This window comes from Lemur catta, chromosome 1 (assembly GCF_020740605.2).
Source record: "Lemur catta isolate mLemCat1 chromosome 1, mLemCat1.pri, whole genome shotgun sequence".
Lineage (NCBI taxonomy): Eukaryota > Metazoa > Chordata > Mammalia > Primates > Lemuridae > Lemur > Lemur catta.
The window spans coordinates 121,423-140,496 of record NC_059128.1 but is presented as its reverse complement, the minus strand read 5'-3'; the positions used below and the strand labels follow the sequence as shown (position 1 = coordinate 140,496).

At 38.5% G+C, this 19,074-nt stretch overlaps 1 long non-coding RNA gene across 2 annotated transcripts in view; it reads right to left on the bottom strand.

Annotated features, from left to right (window-relative positions):
• The window catches only part of LOC123643518, a 31,107-nt gene extending 13,241 nt beyond the window's left edge, over positions 1-17,866 (bottom strand). For both annotated transcript variants that reach the window (XR_006736816.1, XR_006736815.1), the window contains exon 1: positions 17,481-17,866. This is a non-coding gene — a long non-coding RNA (uncharacterized LOC123643518). The remainder of the gene's footprint in view (positions 1-17,480) is intronic.
• Between the last annotated feature and the right edge of the window lie 1,208 nt (positions 17,867-19,074).

Here is a 19,074-nt window from a genome sequence, read left to right as displayed (position 1 = left end):
CATTCTGTGGGACAGAGACCCTACACCATTCAGCATGGGATCCAAGCTTAACATGGAAAAGTCTGAATTTAATAATTCCAAAACACTGTACAACACTGTATCCTGGGGAAGCAAATAAATCTATATAAACAGAAATTTTGGGTGCAGATTGCATAATTCAAATTTTTGCTTTCTTTCTTTTTTTTTTGAATCAGAGTCTCACTATGTGGCCTGGGCCAGTGTACAGTGGTGTCATCACAGCCCACTGCAACCTCAGACTACTGGCCTCCAGCGATTCTCCTGCCCCAGCCTCCTGAGTCGCTGGGACTACAGGCGTGTACCACTACACCTGGCTAATTTTTCTATTTTTTGTAGAGACAGGATCTCGCTCTTTCTCAGGATGGTCTTGAACTCCTGGCCTCAAACAATTCTCCCACCTCAGCCTCCCAGAGTGCAAAGATTACAGGTGTGAGCCAAATTTTTGCATTCTGAACATGTCAAAAACACTATCACATACAAAAATGACCTAAAGCAGTTTGCTGTCTACACATTTCTCCATAAAAATGGAAGTCTACAAAAAATCATAAATTATGGAAGAGATTTGAGTTGTAATAGCTTATCGACAATTTACTACATTAAAAAGATGAGTATATCACGTTAATCTAAAAATTTTAGAACTACATTATGAAACCTAGGCTGTTAGTTTCTCTACTTGCTATAAATTATTTTGGTTTTATCCAAAGTGGGTTATGTGTCCAAACCTAACAAATATTAAGTTACAAACTTCCTCCATTAAAAACTCTAATATTTTACACTTCTAATAGAAAGCAGCCTATAAGTATATAAAGCTAAAATTTCAAAATGTAAAAAATTCTTTATTCACAGGAAGGAAAAACTCTTTCATAAGGAAGAATGTCATTTACAAGCAAAAGGGAGTAATAATTATTAGTGACTATTCATTTCTGCAGGGACAGAAAGAACTAGAAGGAAGTTAAAAGGTGTTTTTTTTTTATATCTTGTCATGTAAAATTATGATTAAATATAACATAAATATCTCCCTATTCAGCAAAGATAAACAAGTATTCTCATAAAAATATAGCTAAGAGCTGAAAATAGTTGCTGTTAGACAACACTACTAATTTTGCATCATTTTGCACTCCACGTTGTTGGGCCAGCGAAGTTTTTTACCAGTGATCTAAATCAATACTGCAATTGGAAGTTTATGGAATTATAAGCATAATACATTGTATTTTTGCGATAACTTTCTGGTTTGTATTGATTAATGATGGTCATTTCTAAAGACTTTTCCTAAAATGTTTTTGAATACTTAAAAAATAACTATTACTATCAAAGAAAATTACTCTCAGTTGTCTATAGCAATTCATAACAAAAGCACACCTAATTTTGTTTAATGGACATTAAAGAAAATAGGAAAAGGGCCCAGTTCTATTAAAGTGCATATTCCCATTAGTGGGAAGTGTAAAATTTTGCTTATTTCAAAAATTAACCTAGAATCATTCATCCAATGTTTTTGAGCACCTACTATTTGCTAAGCACTGCTCTAGGTACTCAGGATATAGTGGTGAATGATTCAGAAAGGTTCCTATACTTATATGGCTTAGTGTTAATATTTGAGGCTATTGGGGGAACAGACAATAAATGTGAAAACAAAAAGATGATTTCAGATAGTGACAAGTCCTGTGAAAAAAAGAAAAGAAAAGGAAAAAAACAGCAGGCAATGGGGAGTGCCACTTTAGATTGGGTGGTCAAGGTTGCTGTGGTGGTCATCAGTGTTGTTCACTAAATACTTCTAGTTGTCCTAAGCAACAGCAGTATTGCACTTGTAAAGGAAAATCAAAACCTCAGGACCCTCCAACTCCTTATGCCAAAAGGGAAGGTCAAGCCCAGATGCTGAGTCATGCAACGCCCTCTTGCAAATGAATAGCTGTTACTAACACTGCTGGCCAGATTGCCACAGAAAGGTAAAGGGCTTCAGGCATCTACATGGACAGTTCCCACAGATCATCCATAAGGACACTGTTTGCTGGCCGCCCATCAATGAGGACATGCAAATTGTAACTTCCAGGTCTGCAGGCTAACTCTAGCTCCTAAAACTAAAGTCCACTTTGATTCCACACTAATAATGTGGATTACAAGTTTATCTTCCCAAGTGCAGAACAGAGACAAGACCATTCTTTCTTCCAGCTACCCAGGGACATCTGCATAACTGATTCTTCCTTTACTCCCTTTTCTCTTCAAACATTTACCTAATCTTGTGTAAAATGAAGATTTCCTGGCACTAACACAAGAATGTCACCATTTGCATCATGGCCCACCCTCTCCCCTTTTTTCTTTCTATATGCCCTCACTCTTTAAATACTGAGTTTCCAAATCCCTCTTCAGATAGCACAGGTGCTTCTGTGGTTTGTCCTTGAACTTTGGCTTCGTAACCCTCCACTGATTGAGATCTTTGCCTGGCCACCTATTTGGGTTGTCACACTTCCCCACAACCCTAAAAAAGTGATTTATGACACTTGGCATTTGAAGATTCATGAATCTTACTCTGATTTGCTACGCTTTTTCTATATACCACGGGCAATGGCAATGCCCCAATGGTGGCTGCTGTCAGCCTCCTACCAGAATGAGGACCATTCGAGGCAGAGCTCCCACTAACCCATGATGGATGGGTAGAATAAGCATGACCCATTTTTTGAACCACTGAGGTTTGAGGTTGCTTGTTTTGGAGCACAACCTAACCAATCCTGCCTATCATAGAAAGTTAGGGAGATCATAAATGAAGTAAAACTTAAATGATGAAAAAGAGCTAGACACACCAAGGGGAAAACACATGCAAAGACATAACTGAGAAAGGACAGTGGCGGGAGTGTGGCGAATAAGGAGAATCAGTATGAAGGAGGTGGAGAACTGTACTCAGATCAGGCCACGCAGGATTGAAGGCAGACTGTGGGCAGCTTGGGCTTAATACCATTTCGATAGGTGAGCAAGGTTGGGATTTTAAGCTGGAGTGGGTGGGATGGGCATCGGGGGGCTTTTAAGGGAAAAGCTACCTAATGAATCATGAACAGGTAAAGTCCCTTTCTACCACCAAATTCCAGTTGCCTGATCTCAGGCGCAGACAAGAGACCAAACAGTACCTTTCTGGAGAAATTAAATGATCCCAGAGAAAGAATTTTCAGACACTGACATTTGAAGGAACCTAAAGAAAAAGCCATCTGACCACCTGACATCCCAACAGTAAAACCCACACAAAGAATGTCCAACTAGCTTCCCAATGTCTCACTCATAAATACAAACAGACAGCCAGGAATCACCAGACATTTGAGACCAGCTTCTCCACAAAGGAGAGAAAGAGGCCACATGGAGCAAACAGAATACATATAATTGATATCATGGAAAAGTAAGAAATGGAATCGCACGTATAAACCATAAATAGGATACTCTAAATGGAAATATTCAAAAAACTTTAAATATGATAAACAAATTCAGTAAAAGGGTTAGAAAATAAAATTGAGGCAATCTTGCACAAAGTAGAAACAAAAGACAAGAAATACACAAATAGGAGATAAGAGAAAAAAACTTTGCGATACAATATCTGAATAACAAGAGTTACAGAATGAAAACGGGAAAAATTATTCAAGAAAAGTACCTGCCAATGAAAAATAGGCATCTGCAAATGGACAAAGACCATGAAATGCCCAGCATATGAATGGAAGGAAGCGCAAAGCACATCCACCTGGAAAGTCAAACACTGGTGGTACGAAGAGGAGGTGAAAGGCTCCGCAGGGTGGGTGACAGGAGAGGTCATAAAACAAACTGGTATCAGATTTCTCAGTAGCAACCTGGAAGCTAGAAAATCATGGAGAATGCCTTTTAAATTAAAAAAAAAAAAAACAGAAGTGGAAGATGAAGATGTGACTCAATTGCCACAATCACAGGATAAAACTTTAACACATGAGAAGTTGCTTCTTATGAATGAGCAAAGAAAGTGGTTTCTTGAAATAGAATCTACTCCTGGTGAAGATACAGTGAACATCATTTAAATGACAACAAAGGATTTAAGAAATTTAATTGATAAAGCAGTAGCAGGGCTTGAGAAGACAGACTCCAGTTTTTTTTTTTTTTTTTTTGGAGACAGGGTCTTGCACTCTTTCCTGAGCTAGAGTGTAGCGACATCATCATAGCTCACTGCAACCTCAAACTCCTGGGCTCAAGCCATCCTCCTGCCTTAGCCTGTTAAGTAGCTTAGACTACAGGCACATGCCACCCCACCCAGATAATTTTTCTATTTTTTATAGAGACAGGGTCTTGCTATGTGGCTGAGGCTGGTCTTAAACTTCTGACCTCAAGAGATCCTCCTGCTTCACCCTTTCCTATGACTCAAAATCCAGAAACAAAGCAAGCGAAAGGCTGAAAAATGGGACTACCACCACATACACACAAAAACACAAAAAAACCCCACAAAACCTAAAAACAAACAAGCAAAATTTAAACCTTTTACATGTCCAAAATACACCATAAACAAGGTCAAAATATGCATGACAAATGGGATAGGTAAAAGTAAAAGAAATTTTTGCAAATTAAATTATGAATTAAGGGTTAGTATCCTTGGTATGTTAAAAAAAAAAAAAAAAGAAAGAAACTTCTAAAATTTCAGAAAAAGCCCCAAAAACCCAATGAAAAAAATGAGCAAAAGATACGGACAAACAGAAAACACAACACAAAAGGTCAAGTTATGGAAAGACAATTTCTCTTAGAGAAGACCAATTTCTAAACTACATCTAATATAGCATTTCTATTTAATACCTATCAGACTAGCAAAACTATAAACAGGGATTCTCATATAGCAGTGGTGGGAACAGAAAATGTCCCAATGTTTATGGAGGGGAATGTGGCAATAACCACCAAAATTACATATGCATTTTCTCTTTGACCCAGCAATCCCACTGGCAAAATCACAAAATGATATACATACACATTCATGTCTTATGGCAGTATTTGTAATAGTAAATCCACAAGGAACTGGTGGAATACAGTGCAAGGCATCTACACAGTGGAATGCAAACAAACTAGAAAAAAGAGATCATATCATGTCAAAAGGCAACCAAAGAAAAAATTTAATGGATAAAATGGGCTATGTCAATATTAAAAACTTTTGTGCTTCAAAGGACACCATCAAGAAAGTGACAGCCACAGAATGGTCAAAAAGACCTGCAAATCCTACATCTGATAAAAGACTTCTACTCAAAACACATAAAAGGTTTTTACAATTCAATATAAAGACAACCCAACTAAAACATGGACAAACGATGTGAACAGACATTTATTCAAAGAAGATCAACAAACAGCCAATAAGCACAAGGATGCTCAGCATCATTAGTCATTAGAGAAATGCAAATGAAAATCACAATGAGATGCCATTCCCAACCACCAGGGTAGCTATAGTCAGGAAATCCGGACAATAACAAGTGCTGACAAAGATGAGGAGAAACTGGTATTCTCATACATTGCTGGTAGGAAGGTAAAATGGTACAGCTGCTTTCAAAAGCAGTTCAGCAGTTCCTCAAAAAGAAAACAGAGTTGACACGTGACCACAGCAATTCCACTTCTATATATATGCCCAAAAGAACTGAAAATATATGTCCACACAGAAACAGGTACATGTATATTCACAGCATTATTATTCATAATAGCCAAAAAGTGGGAAAAACTCAAATGTCCATCAACTGATGAATGGATAAACAAAATGTGTTACATCAGATGGAATATTATTGACACAATGAAACATTATTCGGCCACAAAAAGGAATGAAATAGTGATACATGCTACAACATGGATGAACCTTGAAAACGTTCTAAGTAAAAGAAACCAGACACAAAAGGCCATATATTATATGATTTCACACATATAAAATGTCCAGAATAGACAAATCCAGAGACAAATAGTAGAATAGTGAGTGCCAGGGGCTGGGGTGAGAAGAGAATGGGAGATGACTGATATTGCATCTGGGGTTTCTTTTGGGGGCAGTGAAAATGTTCTAAAATCAGATACTAGTAACAGCTGCAAAACCTTGTAAATATACTAGAAACCACTGAACTGTATATTTAAAGAAAAAAGTCACTGGAGCCAATTTACATGTCACTTTGTTCAAGTGGGGAGTCAGCAGAGGATTATTTTTGTAGCTTCTATTTAAAATTATCAATTTACAAAGAATTTTCAATGATTCCTGATTTTTCCATGTGTCTCCCCTTCCTTTGCGACTTTCCCCCACCCTCTAGGAAAGTTTTCTTCATTGTTACTGTTACTATTAACTTTTAAAAGTATCTGTTATGGACATTTTTCAAGCACAAAAGTAGAGAGAATTATATAAGCCTTTTGTGCTACAATAGTTCATTAACATGTGCCATGTATTTTAAATCTAAATTATTTTCCTGAAATTGCCAAGACCCAGGCCACAGCCTGAGGCATGGCTAATCACTCAAACCTGCCAGGATGGTGCTGGGCCAGTCATGTAACACTTTCAGGCTAACTTTGGGTGAATTCTGGCAAACTATTTCCTTCACTCACAATGACATTTCTCAAATTTCCCCTTCACTATCTTTGAAGATAGGATGGGCAAGGTAACTAGTGACCATTACATCACCTAAGGAGCAGGGTTCCATAAAAAAGGAAGTGAAAGAGTGAAAACAATGCACGTCGTTAGACTGTTTCAGCTTTTGTCCTTTCTCACAATAAAGGGCCATTCTCCTAAGTGATATAATGTCTAGTTAAAGGGTAAGGCTTGATAAAGTATAAAATCCATCCCCATATACACTAAAACATACCCAGAATGTAGAGTACAAATATTTAAAATGTAAGGTAACTGAATATATTTAGGTATACTTTACTAGTGTGTTGCTCTTCCAAATGTAAACTATATTTTTAAAATAATAACCAGTTTACTGCCTTGAAGCAGTTCTCAGGCCACAGTGCAGGGACAGAGAATCCAAAAGGAGTCTGAGGACTGAGTTGCAGAGACAGAGACCAGAGACTGAAGTGGCCAATTTTCAGTTTAGCCTTTTTTCAGAGAATTCAGATTTTTCAAAGCCAATTATTTTCTATGATTAATACTTCAGATTCTTTTGCTTTCCTATTATTTACAATATTTAGGATAATTCTATGAAATGGTACCTACTTAAGAATACTGACTCACAATAGTATAGCCACCTAACATTTTCTACTCTGTTCAAGATCAAATTTTATAAAAATATTCTCTTTAAAATGTAATTCTAACAGCAGCAATTAAGAATATAATTCTTGACTGTATCTGATAATCTGAGACTGAGAAAATGATGTGTATTTAGAAAATTTGACTAAACACACTTTAAAAACACAGAACTTTGTGTGTTATCCTCGAGGCAAACTGAGAAGACAGAACACTAACACCACTGGGAATCCAGCCACCTGGGGAAGGGCCATGTCATGCAGTGGGAGAAGCAAATAAAGAACACGGACCAGACTCTGCTGAACACCCTGTCAACAGTGCCAGCCCAGGGAGGCTTCCCTGTCACTTCCCAGATGTCCCTCCTCCTTTAAAACCCATCTGCCATGCACCTTGACTTTGTGAAACTGGTGAAGAGTTATGAACCTATATTAAAGAGGAATTAAAGAAACCTGTGGAAATTATCACAGCTGTCTAGGTCCTAGGATCACTATGAAGCCTCAAAATGCTTGTATGAGAAATACAGTTAGTGAGGAGTGAACACAGATATTGTCCAGTAGTGGCTGAAGCCACAGTAAGTCTTGCAGCTCAAGGACTTCTTCCCAGGGCAAAGGAAGTAAGTAATAATCTTCTAGAGCTCAGCTGAAAGACTTTGAGTCTCCTCCTCTGGATGGCCATACCCACTGAACCACCTGTAGGTGGAAATGCCACCCCCAATCTGAAGGGACAGGAAGAATCATCTGAAACCCAGACAAAGGCCAGGGAAAAGAGGGGGCTAGCCAGAGAGCAGAGCAGAGCCTGGAAAACTTTGAGGTTGTCTCATCATGGACTGCAGATGTGACCCCAAGACGGCTGGTCTGACTTCCCTAGGGAAAGGCTTTCAAGCTTTTCTGATTTTCGTACAGGATTATGAGGAATCCAGAGCACTGAGGGCAGAAGGGGCAGGAACACCACACTGCTGCTTTTCAGTCCAATTACTGGAATGCCCAGACATTCAAACTGGATGTCAGCCTATCTCCTGAATATTACCTACCTCAAGATATGGTACGTATTTACCTGTGATTATAGCTATATCTGAGCCCATCAGGGAACATCAGTCAATGATACTTTTGCTATCCATCTTACCTAGCAACACAGTAGCATTTCCGAGGAACCTGAAAAGACTTAAGGCTTTCTTCCAGGATGCACTTATTTTTCAGGTTGTGTTTTTCCCCCCAGGTTGTTTTGATTATCATCTTTTTTTCCCTAGGAAACTTAATTGATCTGATTCTTGAAAGAGAATTTCTGAGATTTAGAGCTAAAGGTCCCAGGGTACACCATTTTCTATAATCTATTCCAAAAAGAAATATTTAAAAAGAAAGCATGAATATCACTTAGAAAAATAAAAAATTTGAAATGTAAACATTTAAAAAAGTGTAACTTTTAAAACTTAGAGCTTAGATCCATTCCCAGAGATTCTGGTTTAATGTTTTTATAAAACAAAATTTAAAAAGCAATTTAGATGCTTACTCATGATTGAGAACCAGCATGCTAAATATTGTTTCTTCCTAATGTGACTTGTGTAGCACTGTCACCTAAAATCCCAAAGAATTCATTTAAAACAATATGGTACAAATACTACTGTAACTAAGGCTTACAATAGTACATTTTTAATCAGCATTTGTCTAAAAATGCAGATGAACCAAGAGAAAGTCCAACTTTATGTTAGAGTGCTGGTCGTTTGGCTTTTAAGTCACTTGAAAGTAACTGGGACTGGCCGGGCGTGGTGGCTCACACCTGCAATCCTAGGCCTCTGGGAGGCCAAGGAGGGTGGATTGTTCAAGGTCAGGAGTTTGAGACCAGCCTGAGTGAGACCTCGTCTCTACTAAAAATAGAAATAAAAATTATCTGGACAACTAAAAATATATATAGAAAAAAAATTAGCCTGGCATGGTGGCACATGCCTGTAGTCCCAGCTACTCAGGAGGCTGAGGCAGTAGGATCGCTGAAGCCCAGGAGTTTGAGGTTGCTGTGAGCTAGGCTGATGCCAGGGCACTCACTCTAGCCTGGGCAACAAAGTGAGACTCTGTCTCAAAAAAAAAACAAAAACAAAAACAAAGTAACTAGGACTAAAACTAATTTTATTTGAATAGTCCTTAAAAAAATAAAATTTAACTTTCAAATGATTCAAATGGCAGTTTCTTGCCTGAAACAAACCAACATGAATATTAATCACAAGTAAGAGGCTTCTTAAGATTGTGTAGAACATGTATGTGAAGAGTGGTAAATAAGTAGGTATTTCAAAAGAAACATTTCAGGTATGTTGATATTAAGTGATATTAAACTTGGTATTTCCAAACATATAAGAGAAATGATAAATTATAAGTACAGTAGAAAAAAATTACTTTAGACTTTATATTGTCTATAATTTAAAAAGACAACATCTCTAATGGTAAATACGCCTCCTCCCAAAACCTATTAAATTTGCCATCAATGGAAACCCCAAATATATTATTCTTATTTTTTGACTGGACAGTTAAAACAGGCATATTTTATATTAATTGGGGAAGTGCCCCATGTCAAAATTCATTTGAAAATTAAGGACTTGCTCTCTCAAACAGCATTTTTCAGATGCACTTTTGAGATACAAAAAACAAACAATAAGCAAGTAAATCAAGAATCTACAAAAAGAGAAAAGTAAAAAATTCATAATAGCTTTCAAGTTCAGAGAGCTTCTCTATACTTAGCCTTTGTTAAAAAATTTCTTTTTAAAAATCTTTCCATAGCTATCAAATATGAGAAAATCATTTAATAACCCACTGGAACATTGCTATTGATGGCTGTCAGGATGCTCTGGATCTGTGGATGCTATAACTCACTTGGTCTGTTACTCTCTTCACCACATGCTTCTCATGAAAGGGTATTTTATTTTAGATGACAGTGCACACCTAATGGAATTCTGAAGCCTTAGCATTTACCGCAGCTTTCAAGAAATTAGCTATTTCAATCTAAATTGAACTTATCCAGTAGAAGGTATGTTAAAAGATTCCTCAAGACAATGACTTTCCCTTTGAAGACAAGAATGCTTTAATGTTGGAGTTAATTCCAAGTGTTTTCAAACATTTTTCTCCATTACATAAGTATTAAAATAAAGATCATAGGTCTCCCCACCTCCACTGCTCCTACCTCAAGTTATCTTTATAACGTGAGCTACCATAGTGACAGCAAGAAAATGAGCCAATTACCCACACTTGTTCTTAGATTGCCAGCTATCATCACCAGTGAAACTGGAATTAACCAGAATTTTATGTGTGGAATGTTTTGATTATCAGAAGTTTCCTAATATCCCTGCCTTTCCACCTTCTGCTTCTGTAGGTAGAATGAGCATAGTTTTTACATTTTGTTAATATGACATACTTTTGCAGACTTATAAAGATACATTGGGAAGATGAAGGCATATCAGTACAAAGACCCAAGAGGTTGATGGGTTTTAGGGAGACAGACTAGCATAACATACTACAGGTTTGGTAGTCATCATACACATGGATTGAAACCAATTTGATTATCTCTGTGTGAACTTGGGTACCAGCAATTTAACTGTGTCTCTTCCCTTATTGTAAAATCGTTATAACAATATTCCCCTCATGATGCTGCTGTGAAGACTAAATGGGAAATATACATTGCCTAGTATGGAAGATGCTCAATGATGGACATCTTAAAAAAAAGATGGTAGTGCCACAGGCACTGTTTGTGATAAAACCTAGCTTGCTAGAAACTGCTTGCAAAGTGGACTTGCAAAGTGATCTAATGTGCATAGTCAAATTAAAATGTATATAAGTCAGATTCTCTTGCTATAAACCATAGTATCTAACTGAATTTTTTAAATAGTATTTTTAATCCCACTTATGAGAATTAATGTGACAAGCTCTGAACAGAAATCCATTGAAAAATATTTGTATATCTTGCTTTTATGTCCATATGATAAATGCTTAAACTAAGAAAGAAGATCCTACATTCTTTGAATTATATTTTAAATTTATTTAACATACAAGCTGACCAAACTGGAAAAAAAAACACTAAAACTTTTAAATGGGTGTATGTTTCACTTAAATGCTCAGATAATATCTGGAGAACATAATATATGTTTGATATTTAATACAGGTCTACTTTTTAACAGAGTACTGTAAAAAATTAACATAAGAAAGTTGCTTTTAGGCTGGGAGTGGTGGCTCATGCCTGTAATCCTAGCACTCTGGGAGGCTGAGATAGGTGGATTGCTAGAGGTCAGGAGTTCGAGACCAGCCTGAACAAGAGCGAGACCCCGGATCTACTAAAAGTAGAAAGAAATGATCTGGATAACTGAAAATATATAGAAAAAATTAGCCGGGCATGGTGGCGCATGTCTATAGCCCCAGCTCCTCGGGAGGCTAAAGCAGTAGGTTTGCTTGAGCCCAGGAGTTTGAGGTTGCTGTGAGCTAGGCTGATGCCAGGACACTGTAGCCAGGGCAACAGAGTGAGACTCTGTCTCAAAAAAAAAAAAAAAAAAGAAAGAAAGAAAGTTGCTTTTAAAAACCCGCAGGTGGTTAATACGGTAAAATCTCAAAGTTACAAATTAGAATAAATTTTAAATCATCAGTGGTAACACCTCACAAGTAATCTTAACTCAAATACAATGTATCTTACTTCAGATTCTGTTCCACAGTACCCTGGACTTACTCTCTTCTGTTACACTTTATTGTGCTTCCTTCAGTAATTGTGTTACTCTGAACTATAAACTCTGCAATGGCTAGAACTCTCTTATCTTGTTCACCTCAGCACCTAGCAAGTGTATGGCACATAGCTGAGTTCCAATAAATAACAATGTATTAATAAATGAAGTTAAGACATTAAAATTGCATATATTCTACTTGTACAAAAATGCAATTTTTAATATGATTTTATGAAACAGATTTAATTATGAAGCAACTTGAACTATAAAAGCATTTATTTAAAATAAAACTAGCTTACCTACTATACTTATTATTCAGTTTAAAAAATAAAACTTTGTGTACAAGTTTTCAGCAACACATTTTCCAACTAATGTATAAGATAATGTGATCTGGAAATATATCACTCTCATCCCTGAAGAACATATAGATAAGAGTCTATATGACTCCTTTAAAACTCTGATGCAACAGTATTCTATTACCCTCATCATTTCTCTTTTTAATTTTACACAAAGGTAGACAAACTTTTAGCCATTTATGGAGCAAACACTCTGGACAATGGCTGATGTTACCAACTTTAAGTGAAATCTGCCACATACCCAGTACAAACGTAACTTTCCAATGACTTAATAATGTGAATAAATTACTTCAGTGTTTGCACATAAGGGTATTTCTACTGTTATCTGACCAAACACATTTAAAAGATCTTACCCTGCACCTTAATTGTGAAAATACATTCCAAGATGCTAAATTTCCCTTAAAAGAAACCTCAGTTAAAAATCAGAATACTACTCTGAAATAGAAAATATACAAAAAAGAAAGATTAACTAAATATCTAAATAATTTGTTGAATTGAGTTAAATATCTAATTTGCTAAATTTCCCTCCTAAAATATGAAATAGATTATACAAATACTAAAAAAATTCCAAATAATTTTTTGTTTTATAGACTATTTCTTTCCATTTGTAACTAATTTTGATATTAAAGCTTGTATAGCATTTTCACAATACAAACTAAATAACTTTTTATGAATTTCCTACAGAAAAAACGTAACAGCAGGTACCTACACACACATAAGCTCTTTCTTGAAAGCAATAATTCATTTCTGTATATGTTTTAAAAATTAAAGTTAAGCCGTGATTACTCAAAAAGACTATTTTATTGAGTATTTAGATTTAGAGTCTTATCTCCTTCCCATTATCTTCATTTCTATCATTTACCTCTTATTCCAGGGATTCTCAAACTTTCATGTGACATGGATCACATTCTCTCTCAAAACATCTGATTCACCCACTTCTCTTCTGTGTGTGTGTTTTTCTGTTTGTCATGCGATGGGAGGGGATGAGGGGTGTGCTACAAGGAGGTGAACCTTCCATAACTTAAAGGAGGACTGCTATGCTTTTAAGATGATAATACGTAAGGGTTTTAAGTGAGATAATGTATGTAAATAATTGCACAGTGGCTGACATACAGTAGATGGACAATACATGATATTAATATATATCATTATAACTCATCTGTGTTATAAAATTGTAGACACCAAAACATTTCAAAAACCAAGACTACTGGGGGGCAAAACACTGATAACCTGCAGTGCAACCTCTGCACAGAGTCTCTGCACCAAAGCAGATTCATACTTGTTTTGAAATGTGACAGTGGTACTGCAAGTAACTAACTCAAAGTTATTACGTGACAGATACAGGTAGACAGTGAACTCAAATCAGTTACTTTTTACTTCTTGTGAAAATTCCTAGTAAAAATGTTGGTAAGGGATTAAGGATGATCAAATGAAGAGGTGACAAAGATTTTCTTTATTCAAAAAGTCTGTTTCAAACAAATATAAAACATATAACCTGAAACAATTACAGACAGGGTGACAGATGTGGGGGGAAATATTAATTTAAAACTAATGGTTAAAATAAGAACTCTCACAATGTGTATTTCAGATATTTGTATTATTCGTCAAAGATTGAGTCATGATAGAAAACATTAAAATTGCTTCAGGTAAACAAGCCCTCAGGAGTGTAAGGAATGCTTATTTTCCAACATTCTGAGATAACTACTGTGCAAAAGCAGAGATTCAGATGTATGCTATGAGAGTTAAATACAAATTAATAAGACAAGGCATATCGTATGTGAATATGTCACACCATAATTTCAGATCTCATCCCTTTCCACAGTAGTTTAATTACTATTTTCCTGAATTAGATTTGACTCATAAACCAATTTGAGTACCTTCTATGTATATGACAGTCCATTTTCTTCTTCCTTCTATTCTTAATATGACTTATTAAAAAATAATAAGAGCACACTGGGAAAAGCAAAGCAGAAACAAAGCAAACTAAACACAGAAACTGTCTAACTTCTATCATAGGAAACAACAGTCAAGATCAATGATGAGGGCCGGGCGTGGTGGCTCACGCCTGTAATCCTAGCACTCTGGGAGGCCGAGGCGGGTGGATCGCTCGAGGTCAGGAGTTCGAGACCAGCCTGAGCGAGACCCCGTCTCTACTAAAAATAGAAATAAAAATTATCTGGACAACTAAAAATATATATACAAAAAATTAGCCGGGCATGGTGGCGCATGCCTGTAGTCCCAGCTACTTGGGAGGCTGAGGCAGTAGGATTGCTTGAGCCCAGGAGTTTGAGGTTGCTGTGAGCTAGGCTGACGCCACGGCAGTCACTCTAGCCTGGGCAACAGAGCAAGACTCTGTCTCAAAAAAAAAAAAAAAAAAAAAAAAAAAAAAAGATCAATGATGAATGAGGTTTTAGATTATTTATGAATTTCATTTAAATCCATGCTGTGGGCACATGAGGTTTCAAAACCTAAGGTATATGGTACTTGAGCTCCAAATACTAAAACTACCATTTCTAATAGGCAACTTTTATACTGGCAGCTTTTAAAAAATAGTGATGGGCATGCATTACACATGTTCCTTCTCCTACTAGAATGAAGAAAAAACAAATAAATTTAGAAAGAATTCTTAAGGTTAGACTGTCACTGGGAACACAAGACAGCCTATATCAGAACACAGTACAGAAATACCTTTATTGAGACTACAGGTTGAGGATCTGTGTTTCCTAAATCAACTTGAAAATAATGTATTGTAAGAAGGAGCTCAACTTGTGTTTACCTATCTTTGCTGTGCTCATTATGAGCCAGGCACTGTTTCAAGTGCTTTAAAAATGGTACCTCATCTAATCTTCACAATAACCCTATGAGTTTGCTGCAATTACTATCCCCCTTGTTTTTCATATAAGGAAACTGAGACAAGGCATGGCAAGTTAAAGTGATTTGCCCAAGGTCACTGTGCTAGTAAAGGACAGAGGAGAGATTCAAACCTGAGCTGTTGTGTCTCAAAGTCTGTGCTCTTCATCATTTTGCCATGCTACCTCTAATGACAAAGGAAAAATAAAAAAAGCCAAATGAACAAAAAAACCCTTATCACCCTGTAAAAAAAATTAAATAGTAAATCCAAGTTAAGGTTTGCAAACAGTGAAAAGTTTTTAACTATCAGGGATAAGACTATTTTCTCCATTTTTTTTTTTTTTAAGACACAGCCTCTTTGCTTAAATGTAATGATGGTCTCTGTGTAGAATTCAATTGAAGGACAAGGAAGACAAAGACAATCTGACATCAGAGCATTAGGGCTTTAAGTAAGCAAGTTAGAGCAGCATTTCATACTTCCATTACAAATGTTAAAATTCTTAGTTCGGTCCAATTAGTGTCTCAGTTAAGGTATGCCAAAGGGTATGAATGCCCGTATTATACATTATCTGAGCAACCCTAAAAAGAAAAAAGGGGGGGTTACAAAAGGGTAAGAGTTCAAACAAACATATGTCATTTACTGAAGCATGCAAGATGATATCTATTCAAAGCACCAACATAACCACATCCTAGGAATGTTTAGTATGAACTAAAGAGCTAAATTTTAACATTTTAATTGATTTTTCTTTGTAAAGCTGGAAGGACATGTGTGCTTATTTAAATACCTCACACATGGTAATTGCAAAAATAAGGTGCCCAATTTAGAGAATGTAAAAGGGAGATTCAGTTTTCACATCAGCAATTTCTACAGAAAACAAAGACATTGTAAAATACAGAAATCCTCATAATCACATACTTAAATAAGAAAAATATTTTGATTCTGTCATAATTACAAACTATATCTTCTGATCTGATTCTGTATCCTGTTCATCTTATAAAGACGAGTCAACCAAAAATAACGACTGTAATGTAATCTGCATCAATTAGTCAAAGACAAGTAAAATAATATGCCTGTACAGAAAATCATATTTTATCTCCTGCCTGTACAAATCAGACATTCAGAAGAATTACAAATATGACCTTGCCTACCAGAAAGCACTCAAACCTTTAAACTTTTAAAAGTACAACCAACATTCTCTCTCTGATAACTTCAAACCATTAATTAGAACCAATGACCCCAAAATCTGAAAAGTTTAAACGTTCCATTATTAGTAAGCTGATACTACTCTGCTTCTCAGTTTAAAAGTAAACAAGTAAACATTAATTTTCTGCCTGTGGAACTTCGTATACACTGTATGAGACAACCGGTAGCGCTTGCATACACAGCGTGACAAGGACAGTGTGTACACACAGTACAGAACGCTAGGTACTATGTACACACTGTATATGGCATTGGGTACTGTGTAATACTCTATATGACACGTGGTACTGCATACACAGCTTAAGGACAAGGATGCCATGTACACACAGCATGACTCTGAGTACACACCACATACAACCCCGCGTAGGACGCCGTGTAAAACACCAGGTGCTGTGCACACACCGCAAAGCGCCTCCACAGCCTGGCTCTGAAGAAAACCGCGAGGGAGGACAAAGCAAAGGATAGTTCGCAGCCCGGCCTCCCCCAAGGAGCCCCCTCGTCCCAGCGCGGCCCGGCAGCTTCTCCCCAGAGCTCCGGCGGGAGGAGGGCGGCGGACCCCACGGGACAGTCCCGGAGGCCTGCGAGGACCGGTTGAGGCAGCGGCGGCCTCATCTCCGGGGTCGCCCGCAGCCCCCGGGACAGGCACGGACCCCCGCCTGGCCTCGGCCCGACCCTGCACCGCGGCTCCCACCGCCCACGGCGCCCGGAGACTGCGAAGCGTCCTCTCCTCTCCGCCGTCCACACGCCGGGCCCGCGCTGCCACCAGCCCCACCGCACATGGTCCGAGGCCTGGCCGGGCGGGCAGCGCGGGGCCCGGCGGGCGTGCTCACGCGACTCCACGGCTTCCCGGCCTGACCAGGCCCTGCGCCGTCCTCCCGGGCCTCCGCCCCGCGCCGCCGAGCTTTCCCCACCATTATCCTCCGGCTCCGCCACCGCCACGCCCGGCCCTCCCTCCGGAGCCGCCGGTTCCCGCCGCCCGGCGCCTCTGGGGCCTGAGCCGGCGCCGGGCGGGCGCGGGGGGCGCCATGTTGGCTGCGCACCCGCACTTCCTGTGTGTCTTCGCGAGCGGCGGCCGCGGCCAGGCGGGAAGTTCGGAGCTGTCGCCGGGAAAGTTGGCGTCCCCACGGGCCGCCCGTCCCTGCCGCCCGGACGGGCTGTGCCCGCCGGAGCCCCACGCGCTGCTCCTACCTCCGCTCCGTCCCGGCTCCCGCGCGCTGCCCGCAGCGCTTCAGCGCGTTCCCGCGCAGCCGCAGGCGCCCTCCGTCTGCACGCGCGCCGAGGGGCAGCCGGCTCCGCGGTCCGAGCGCCGCTGGTTCTGCGGCCTCAAAACCGGCCACCTGGTTCTAGCATCTTTTTAATCCATCGTCAGGAGGAATTGCAGACAGGTGCTGCACTCCCGTTCTGTGCACAGGCAAACAGCACCTCGACAAGAACAGGACCAGCCCTTGCCAATTTGGCAAGAGCACCGCAAATTTGCGTTCCAAGTAGGTTGTCTATCAGTCAGTCAGTCTGCATCTGACATCTAACGGGAGGAGATCCCGCACACCTGTGGTTTAAGAAAGTATCAGCGATAGGCATACTTTTATAATGCTCGCATATTTTCCCTCTTGTCTTTTCTCCCAGGAGTTTGGAAGGAAGACATTTCGGCTAAGACGTCTTGCTCTCGTCATCAGTGGGCACGTGCACCTATACTTAGTTTCAGTTACCAGCAGTCAAGTGAGGTCTGAAAATAGGCGAGTACAGTACAGTAAGATATTTTGAGAGAGACCAAAGTCACATAACTTTTGTTATAGTATTTTGTTATAACTCTTCCATTTTATTATTATTGTTGTAAATCTCTTATTGTGCCTAATCTATGAATTAAACTTTATCATAAACATGTATGTGTAGGAAAAAATCATAGTATAAGTAACGTTTGATAGTATCCTGGTTTCAGGCGTCCACAGGGGGTCTTGGAACCCCCACAGCTTAAGGGGGGACCACTATACCTGAGAATCATCAGAAAGAGACTGTTCTAGAAATTTTGGGAATCTAATCCAATTTATCAATTAGCTTTCATTGCTGGTCTCTAAGATTAAGTTAGAACTTAGAAACAGGTGGTACTTGAATAGGTCTATGATGTACATCAGTCAAACATGATCTTTCAAACCATTCACAGCCCTTTTTCTCATACATCCCAGAGTTTTTGTCTATCTCAGAGACCATTACAAAATAATTTTAACTTATTTTGATTTTAAGGATAAATATATGCCATTAAAATTTAGTAGAGAGGTTAAAGAATGTGAGAAGAAAAGCAAGCCATAACTGGTTTGAACATTGGACTTCCAACAATGAAAAGCTTTAAGTGAATTGCCTTTTTTTTTTAAGTCTGGTACTTAATTTATAAAATAGAGGACTGTATGGTTCTATATATTAATATTTCACAGAGACCACTCAAGTAAGACAGCATCATATATGTGTAGGAAAGTAGTGGCTGCATAACTGCACATTTTTCTCCTCTTATACTTTGTGGGCATCATTTCAATTTTTGTACCCACATACCATCTCTCATTCAACCTAATGTAAATTAGGTAACTTATCTATGAATTTCTAAATGGTTTTGCCTAGCATTTAACCCTTGGCTCTGTTTTCCCTTTACAATGGTTCTATTTATCTCTTTTGTCCTTCAGCTGAGTGAATGTGTGTGTGGGTCAGGTGGCCAGTGGCTGGAGGTTGGGGGGAAGTCCAGAAGACCAAAAGTTATTTCCATGCAACCTAATTCGGATTAGGTTGAATTTATGAA